This window comes from Macrotis lagotis, chromosome X (genome assembly GCF_037893015.1).
Source record: "Macrotis lagotis isolate mMagLag1 chromosome X, bilby.v1.9.chrom.fasta, whole genome shotgun sequence".
NCBI lineage: Eukaryota > Metazoa > Chordata > Mammalia > Peramelemorphia > Peramelidae > Macrotis > Macrotis lagotis.
This window is the reverse complement of record NC_133666.1, coordinates 183,254,738-183,263,378: the sequence shown is the minus strand read 5'-3', so window position 1 is coordinate 183,263,378 and position 8,641 is coordinate 183,254,738. Positions and strand designations below refer to the sequence as shown.

Sequence of the window (8,641 nt, the reverse complement as noted above, 5' to 3'; positions counted from 1 at the left end):
GTAGTAATGTAGATATAATTAGACTGGTAGAAAGAACTAGGGATATTTAGCCTAGGAAAGATTTACATAAGCAGAACATTCATAGTGGAAATGTGACCTTTTAGCCACATTTTGTTATAGTGGTGACATGTCTTTCATGGTACAAATGACCTTTAATCTCTGTGATGGGCATCACAATGATCTTGGATCATTGGGATCTAAGAGATAGGGCACCTATGGCTATATTTATTTTCTGATGTTGAATGAATGGAGACTATTGAAATCATGTTGGCTAGAATTACTTTTTGTATCATCATATTCTTTTATAGGATGTGTTAGAATGCAGGTCTGTGGACTGTTCATACTTGAAGTTGAGCCTCATGTGCATAATCTAGATGCTCTTTAAGAATATTCCAAGTTAAAAATGACAATTTATGGATAGAGTAACTGATCTTACTGTCAGTGAATCTACTACTGGAAAATTCAACAAGAGCCTGGGGACCCTCTGTTCTCTGATCCAGTTTTTGTGTTCACTTTTCTAATATCCTCTGCTACTTTCTTTTGGATAGATTAGAGTTCTGACTAGGAAGATTCCCTGTTTTTAGTGGAACTGGGACTGAAGATTTTTATCTAGAGTCAATTTAATTGCTTGGATAGACCAAATATAGTTTCATCACCAGTGTTTACTGCAATTTCACTAACTGTAGCACAAAACTGGAGAGCTTCTGTTTTTCTCATTGTGAGGCAGTTAAGAACTTCACATAGATGTCCTTTGTATTCTCATTGTTACCTTCAAACATTCTAGTATTGTGACCTCAAGGTCTTAGATCTTCAAAGGATATAGGATACCAAAAGATGCTTTCTAGTCATTGCCCAGATCTTTCTTCGGTAGCATTAGTCCCTTATTATTCCAGAATCATATCAATGCCATGTTCTTACCAAAGCTTCCTCTCCACATAAGAAGACTTGTTCTTTTGAAAATTATTGCAAGTGTCCATAGTGGGTCCCTTCTGTCTATTCTGATTTATTGACAACCTGTCCCATGATCTGAGGGCAGGTAGATGACACAGTGAAGAGAGTGCCAGGTCTGGAGTCTGATTTCAAATCCAGCCTCAGATATGGACTAGTTGGTGACTGGGTAAGTAATTTAACCTTATTTGTCTCAGTTTTCTCATCTATAAAATGAACTGGAATAAGAAATGGCAAGCCATTTAAGCATTTTTTTGCCAAGAAAATCCCAAATGGGGTCATGAAGAGTCAGACATAACTGAAAAACAACTAAAAAAATCCCATGTATTAAACCTAAACCTCTTTTGGCAGCTTGGTTTCTGGCCAAAGAAATAGTCATGATCTGTGTAGATTATATTTGGTATCCTCCTCCTTAACTGTAGTTATTAATTACTTCTGTTAGTTTCTTACTAATTCTTCAATAATTCACAAGATTTTAAATAAGTCATCATGTATTAGCATTTCTAATAGCTTGTCAAATAATAGTAGATGGAATAAGTATAACTGGACTTCACCTCTGAACTTATTGGGAAAACTTTCAGTCTTTTTTATTACACAAAATGTTAGTTTTTGGTTTAGATAGAAGCTTTTGAACAAACTTTCTATTTATGTGAAAAAAGCTTTTCAGATCTTTAAATCATCAAGGATTGTTGTATTTTATCAAAGGTTTTCTTCTTCATCTATTGAAAAATGCTATTTTTTAAAATTTGATTGATTATGCTATTTGCCTTCCTAATATTGAATCATTCTTTCAGCTCAGGTGTGTATTCAGCTTGGTCATAGTGAATATTCTTTTAGAAAAAGATATATTATTTTAGTCTGTTAAATTTTTTTAAAACATTTTTATTGGTGGTCATTATTTCTTGTGTGTATGGAAGTCTCATTATCATTGCATTATTTCCCCTCTACTCTTGTATTTTTGTATCATACTTTTTAACTCTAGAGTAGATTTTGGATGTTCTTTGTTTTCTTTTCTCATTAAAGCTATTGATTTTTCTTTGAGATTTCTTGTATGACAAATTCTTTTCTATCTCTTCTTTTCTTTTGTATTTTTTTAATGCTTTAATATTTTGTGGAGAAGAGCTTGGTCAGATATTGGACATGCCAAGGTCATCCACTGCATCCTGGGTCATCACTAGTCATCTAATCCTTTGTCTTGTCATTAGATTTTGATGACTCTGGAGGAGAGAGTGAGACTGATGACTTTGTCCAACTCCAGTTCATATACAAGCCAATACATCACCCCATGATGTCAAAGATACTCTTCAAGAATGTAGGATTAACAACTACATCAGTCTTTAAAACAGAGGGGAGGGGTTGCTAGGTGACGTAGTGGATAAAGCACCGGCCCTGGAGTCAGGAGTACCTGGTCTCAGACACTTAATAATTACCTAGCTGTATGGCCTTGGGCAAGCCACTTAATCCCATTTGCCTTGCAAAAACCTAAAAAAAAAACAGACGGGGAAGAGGGTACTAAAAAGATTTGAGTATCAAAAATGATGTAGTCTTTCAGAATGATGATGATTTTCTGATTAAGAGATCTTTTGGGAGCACAATGAGGGTGGGATTTGGTCCAAGAGATTCTTCTGATGGGAAATGAATGAATGAATTATATATCACTCTAAAGAGTCCATAGAGATGTGCAAAGTCCTTTCAATGGTGCTTTCATCATAATTCATAGGTACACTCTGTTCATGATGAGTGTTTCTCTCTAAATATTCTTATGAGTTAGTCCTCTAATAACTGAAAATCATGGTGGCCATACACTCTAACTTACAAAAACACAATAAATCCTAGCCTGATATAAATTATGTTTTTAGTGTCTGTGGTGGCTAGTGAATTGCTCATTCAGGCAGACTAGCATGTTAGCCTATAGCCTACACAAAATCAATGGTTTCAGAAAAGTCCTGAGAAAGTAACTAGTGGCTTATTACAGAAGCTCTGAGCTCATATGGACTAGATCCAATCTTGAATACTTAGTAACAGTATTTGGCCTGTGCCTCCACTTAGAAATCTCCCTTCGAACATCAGTTTCTGGCTTATGTCTCTCAAAGTCCCAGTTCTTCACAGGGAAATGAGTCTGTCAAGATAATTATCATAGCATAGGTTTATTAGAAGGCATATGGAGAAAAGAAGAAAGGATAGTAAACCCCTTTAATGAAGAAATAGCTTTAGCTCAATTTATATGAATTCCATTTCCTTCTTTTCTGTAGAGGATCATCGGCTGTAGTCTTTGAAAAAGCTTGCTCCATTAAAAAGTGTAGTCCCAATAGCATGAGTGGAGTCGAGGATCTTATTTATAAGCCATGTTGGCATTCCTTTATTCTCCTGCAGTTCTTCTCTCAGAACTGTAGCTTCATAGCAGCATTAATTTTGCTGTTCCTGCTTATTCCTGGAGCCTCTCCAAACAAAATTTTCCTGGAAGCTGCTATCTTTGTCTATGTGCTGCTTTTCCCTCTTATCACCATAACCTGAAAGCTCCCTTCTGTCTTCCTTGTGGTTATCTCTCCTAGGAGCCCCTGCTTATATCTTCATATGAGCTTATTATCTATGAAGTTCTTAGCTGCCTGAATCCTTTTCAGAAACACTAGGGTTCTCTTGGCAAGAATCTTCTCTGCACATGTCTGCTGCATAATAAAAAAAACACAATAGAAATAGTAGAATCCCAGTCAATTGTATATCTAGAAAGGAGTAGTCTGCTATTGAAAATTATTTGTGGAAGCCTACCTGTTCCCTTCTCATAGTTTTATCAAAGACATGCTTCAAGGATATATAGAACATTCTCACATATTATTTTCACAATAATAATAATAATATTAGTAATGACTCTGATAATAATATAGAACCTTATAGTTTACAAAACATTTTTCTTATAACACCCTGGTGACATAGGCAGTCTTTTAGATATTTTGCAGATGAGGATCTTTAAACTAAGAGAGGTTAAGCTAGTAATTTAAACCTGGATTTTCTGACTTTAAGTTGTTATCTTTTTATTATATGGTACTACTATAGTGACAAAATATTTACCTTTTAGTAACAAAGTCTTGGACAGTTTACTATCAGACATACTCTCTAAAGTACATCACTGGAAAATGTCCTCTTAATTTACTGAAGGATTTTCACAGCATGTTACCACTAATGCTAAGAAATCACAATGTCTTTTTCAGAATACTAAATTTCAGAGGAAATATTATCAAAGGAAGATAAATGAATCATCCTTGCACATTATAAATTCCCTAAGAATATTTTAAATTCTCAGAAGTAACCATGTCTCTTCCCTTCTAAAGAATCTATTGTATACTATTATTTCTAGCATCAAAATATACACTTCTCTGGCATTTAAAAGTCTTCAGAGCCTAGTCCCTCCTTTCTTCTCAGTCTTTTTACACATTACTACCCCCTCCCCACTTCCATTATTGCTATGATCCTGCTGGCACTGGTCTACTTGCTCTTCCATGTACATGAAAATTCATCTCTTCTCTCCATGCCTTTGTACTGGCTATTTTCTATGCAAGTAACCACTCTCTCCTAATTGATGCCTCTTGGAATCTTTGATTTTCTTTAAGACTTAGCTCAATGATACTTTCTGCTGACTTGGTTTTCAAGATTTTCTCACATCTCTCTCATTTCTCTTACAAATTTTTCCTCTACCTCCCTTACTTGATTTTAAGAATCTTTTTTTGAACTCTTCCATAGTCTGAGACCAATACATATTTTTCTTGGAGGCTTTGAATTCAGAAGTTTTGGTTTTATTATTTTCTAAGTGTGTACTTTGATACTTCATACGATCAAAGTAATTGTCTATTGTTGGATTTTTTTTCTTCTGTTGTATGCTTATTTTCCCCAACCTATGACTTGATTTTAACTCTTAAATTGGGACTCAGATTCCAGGGTGGAGGACACATTGTCTCAAAATTATTACCCCCCTGCTTGCAAGTTCTCAATTCCTCTAAGGTTTTATGAGAGGCTATGACTGCTCTCCTGGCCTGTGTTCTGATCTTTGAGTGACCACAATCAAATGAAATTCATATGAAGTCTTTCCTAGTGCCCCAGCTGCTGGTGTCTTCATTCCCCAAGCTGCCTTAAATATACTACACACACACACACACACACACACAGACACACAATCTGCCCTTGGTAAAATGTAAACTATTTAAAGATAGGGAATATTTCCCCTTTGTGGTCAGCATAGTAGGTGCTTAACAAATGTTGATTATTTTGCTTTTTACTTATTAACATATTTAAGCTGTGTAGATATTCCAGTCCTCAGTCGATTTTATACACCATCTTAATGATGTAATATATATATATGTATATATATATATATATATATATATTTTTTTTTTTTTCCTATAGGAACCATGGTGACAATCTTAGAGTGACTATTTTTTGTGATAAGGTTTCAGAATCTCTCAGGGGACAGTATACGCATGTGCCTACAGGCAGCTCAGTGGCAAAGTGAATAGAGTTCAATCCTACCCCAGATACTTGTCCAGTTGTGTTATTCTGGGAAAGTCATTTAATCTGTTTGCTTATTTCCTTAGTTGTAAAATATATATAATAATAGTATCTATAATCCGGAGTTTTGTGAGGATAAAATGAAATGACATTTGTAACATGCTTAGACCTGGGACCTAGTAGGCACTTAACAAACTCTTGATTGTTATATCTCCTCCTTCCTCCCTCCCTCCCTTCCTCCCTCCCTGACTTCCTTCCTTCCTTCTTTCCTTTCCTCCTTCTATCCTTTTATCTTCCCAGAGAGGAATTGCATACAGAGGCACAGATGCTGAGTCAAATATTTGAGAAATCAGAGGGATGCATGAAGAACTTCACAGTGGTGCCCAGTACAGCCTGTGGTGAGCAGCTGTCTGTAAAGCCTGCTTCCTGGCTGTTGAGAGAAAGTAAAGGTAGCTGAGAGACAGATGAAATACTACTCTGACAGAAACAACTGATTTGTCAGAAGGCCAAGAATAAACTCAAAGGCACTTTGTGCCCAAAACTTCCCAGTCCTGTCTGGTTTCATTATACAAGGTTTCATCACTCAGAATTTGAATCTCCCTGGGCATTGTGTCCTTCACTGTTATTTTGAGAAGAACTAATTCAGTATACACTTGTATGTCCAGCAAAAATACTATTTGCCAATTGTTTTACTTTCAATTCAGTTCTTTACTTTTAAAATGTATGTTCTTAGCACATTTTTCTAGCTTGGTGTAGAATTTGAATGATTTTGGAGATGTCCAAAATCTTGGATGGGTTTTTGAGAAAACTGAGATATAGTTCTGTCGAGGGCCAAATCCTAAGAGTGATTTACACATATTTTTGGTGACCTTTACCACCAGAGATATGCATGTATTCTTGCTCATTAAAGGGATTTGTTGGCTCACCAGTGAACTCTGACCTAAGACATTCGTGGTGCTAGAGGTATTTTGGGAAGCTTTCTGATAAGCAAGTTTACAGACTTCAAAGGATAAATATTGTAAATTTAACCTAGGAAGCTATGCAGCATAGTTTTGTCTAACCTGCCATGTCTGAGATAAGTTTTGTTATAAAAGTCTGAGTATCCAAGAACAAAGCAATAGAGTTTGTTTCACAACCTTACATCATGTTAGTCATTTGTGGGAATCTCTATTCAACTTGACTCTCAAGTAAATGCTGGACCCATGCCAGAGCTATCACGGGCGATATAATTCTTTCCAAAATAGTCTATGAAGAACCCAATATCAATGGGAAATTCTAGAATAGAATGAAAAATCATATATATATATATATATATACATACATATGCATATATACACACATGTATATATATATATATGTAATTTCACTTACCCATGAAGCCTGTAGCTCAAAGGATCTTGAAAAATACTTTTTGAGGGAATACTTTTCTTCACATAAGAGCTACTAAAGATTTCTGGCTTGTGGGCACCCCTGGAACTGTACTATAAATATATGGCTCCAAATATAGAGATGGATGGGAGGAAAAAGGAGATTGGGAAGGGGAGATGAGTGAGAAAAAGTCATTCTAGCCCACTCACGAGAAAACAGAGGTAGTAATAGAGACAATTCTAACAAAGCAATTAGAACATTACAGAGAGGTTGAGGTAAAAGGGAAGTTAAAGTAGCAAAGTCCCCTTTATGCCTCTCCTTCTTCTTCCCCTCCAAATCCCTTGTGTTTTTTGGAGGGTACCATTCTTGGTACAGAAGCAGAGATGACTGGTTAGGTGACCAGTACCTGATCTCTATAATCAGGGGATTTTCTGGCTAGAGAAGTTACTTGGTTCAAGAGTTTTCTAAATTTCCTTTCAGTGATTTAACCCAGCTCTTCCTAAATTCTGAGAATTGAATTATATTTGACTTTGAAAATGCATTTGACTAATGTCTTTTACTTTTATATCATAGGTGTTTCTTGAAACCTCCCCTCCTTGAGACTAAACTTGCCTTTGTGACAAAGAAAAATAATGAAGCATAAACATTTAAAACTGTGACCAAAATTGACAATGCATCCACCAATCTGCTCTGGTGGTCCTCTATATCTCAGTTATATTGAGAAAGAAGTTCTCATCCTTCTCATATTTCATGAGCTATTCATTGAAATCATCTTTGTTATTTTTTTTTAAAACACTCATTTCAAACCCCCCCTATAGAGACCTCTTCTTTTACAATATTGCAATTATATATATTTCATTTTGTTCTTATTTCACTTTGCAATTGTTCATGTGTGGGGCAACTGGGTAGCTCAATGTAGAGAGTCAAGAAGACCTGAATTCAAATATGACCTGAGTCAGACTAGTAGTCTGTCCCTGTACAAGTCACTTAACCTTGTTTGTCTTAGCTTCCTCCTTTGCTAAATGAGCTAAAAAAGGAAATGGCAATCCACTCTGGTATTTTTGTCAAGAGAACCTCAAAGGAGTTGGATATGATGGAAGCAATTGAATAATAACAAATTGTTCATACAAATCTTACTTTTTTCTGAATTCCTCATATTGATTGTTTCTCATTGAATAATAATATTAATAAGGATGCAGGGACTGGTAGAGAAAATAATTATTGGAAGGCAGACTTGCCCAGTGTCATACAGTCAGTATGTGACAGGGCAGAACACAATCTTGCTGGCTCTGAGGCCAACTCTATATTATGCCACCATGTCTTTCATTCATTCATATAGTTTAAGGTTTTTAACTATTAACTGAACCTTGCCTCTCCTCCCCCACCACACCTTCTACTAGTTCTTTGCTATTACAAAGAGTGCTGATGTTGTAGCAGAAGAACATTAGAAGTAAGAAATATTATAATGAAACAGAAATATTGGGCAAAGAAAAGTATTATTCCAATAAATACTTAATCTGTTCTTATATTACCGGGGAACCATGTGAAATAGTTGGATCTGTTCCTTTTTTGAGCTCATCCCAGCCACTTACATTGGCATCTTAAAGCTATCATTGCTAAAGGGTAAGGCACTCATCCCATATATTTTAAAATGGCACTTGCAAGTTATTTCACCAGAAAGGGATGCTAAGCAACATAAATTTACTAAGACACCTGAACATTAATTAAAACTACAATGCTTAATGCCCATGAATACAAATTAATCTCTCCAGACATATGCAGTGGACACTGCTTTATTCCATGTGTTAGTCATTCCTTAGTCCTGCTC

The 8,641-nt window shown here is 35.6% G+C and overlaps 1 long non-coding RNA gene across 1 annotated transcript; it reads left to right on the top strand.

Annotated features, from left to right (window-relative positions):
• Window positions 1-276: 276 nt before the first annotated feature.
• On the top strand, window positions 277-5,993 carry LOC141502890 (uncharacterized). The gene is made up of 2 exons (XR_012472714.1): window positions 277-1,117; window positions 5,746-5,993. It is a non-coding gene; the product is annotated as an uncharacterized LOC141502890 (long non-coding RNA).
• Window positions 5,994-8,641: the final 2,648 nt, after the last annotated feature.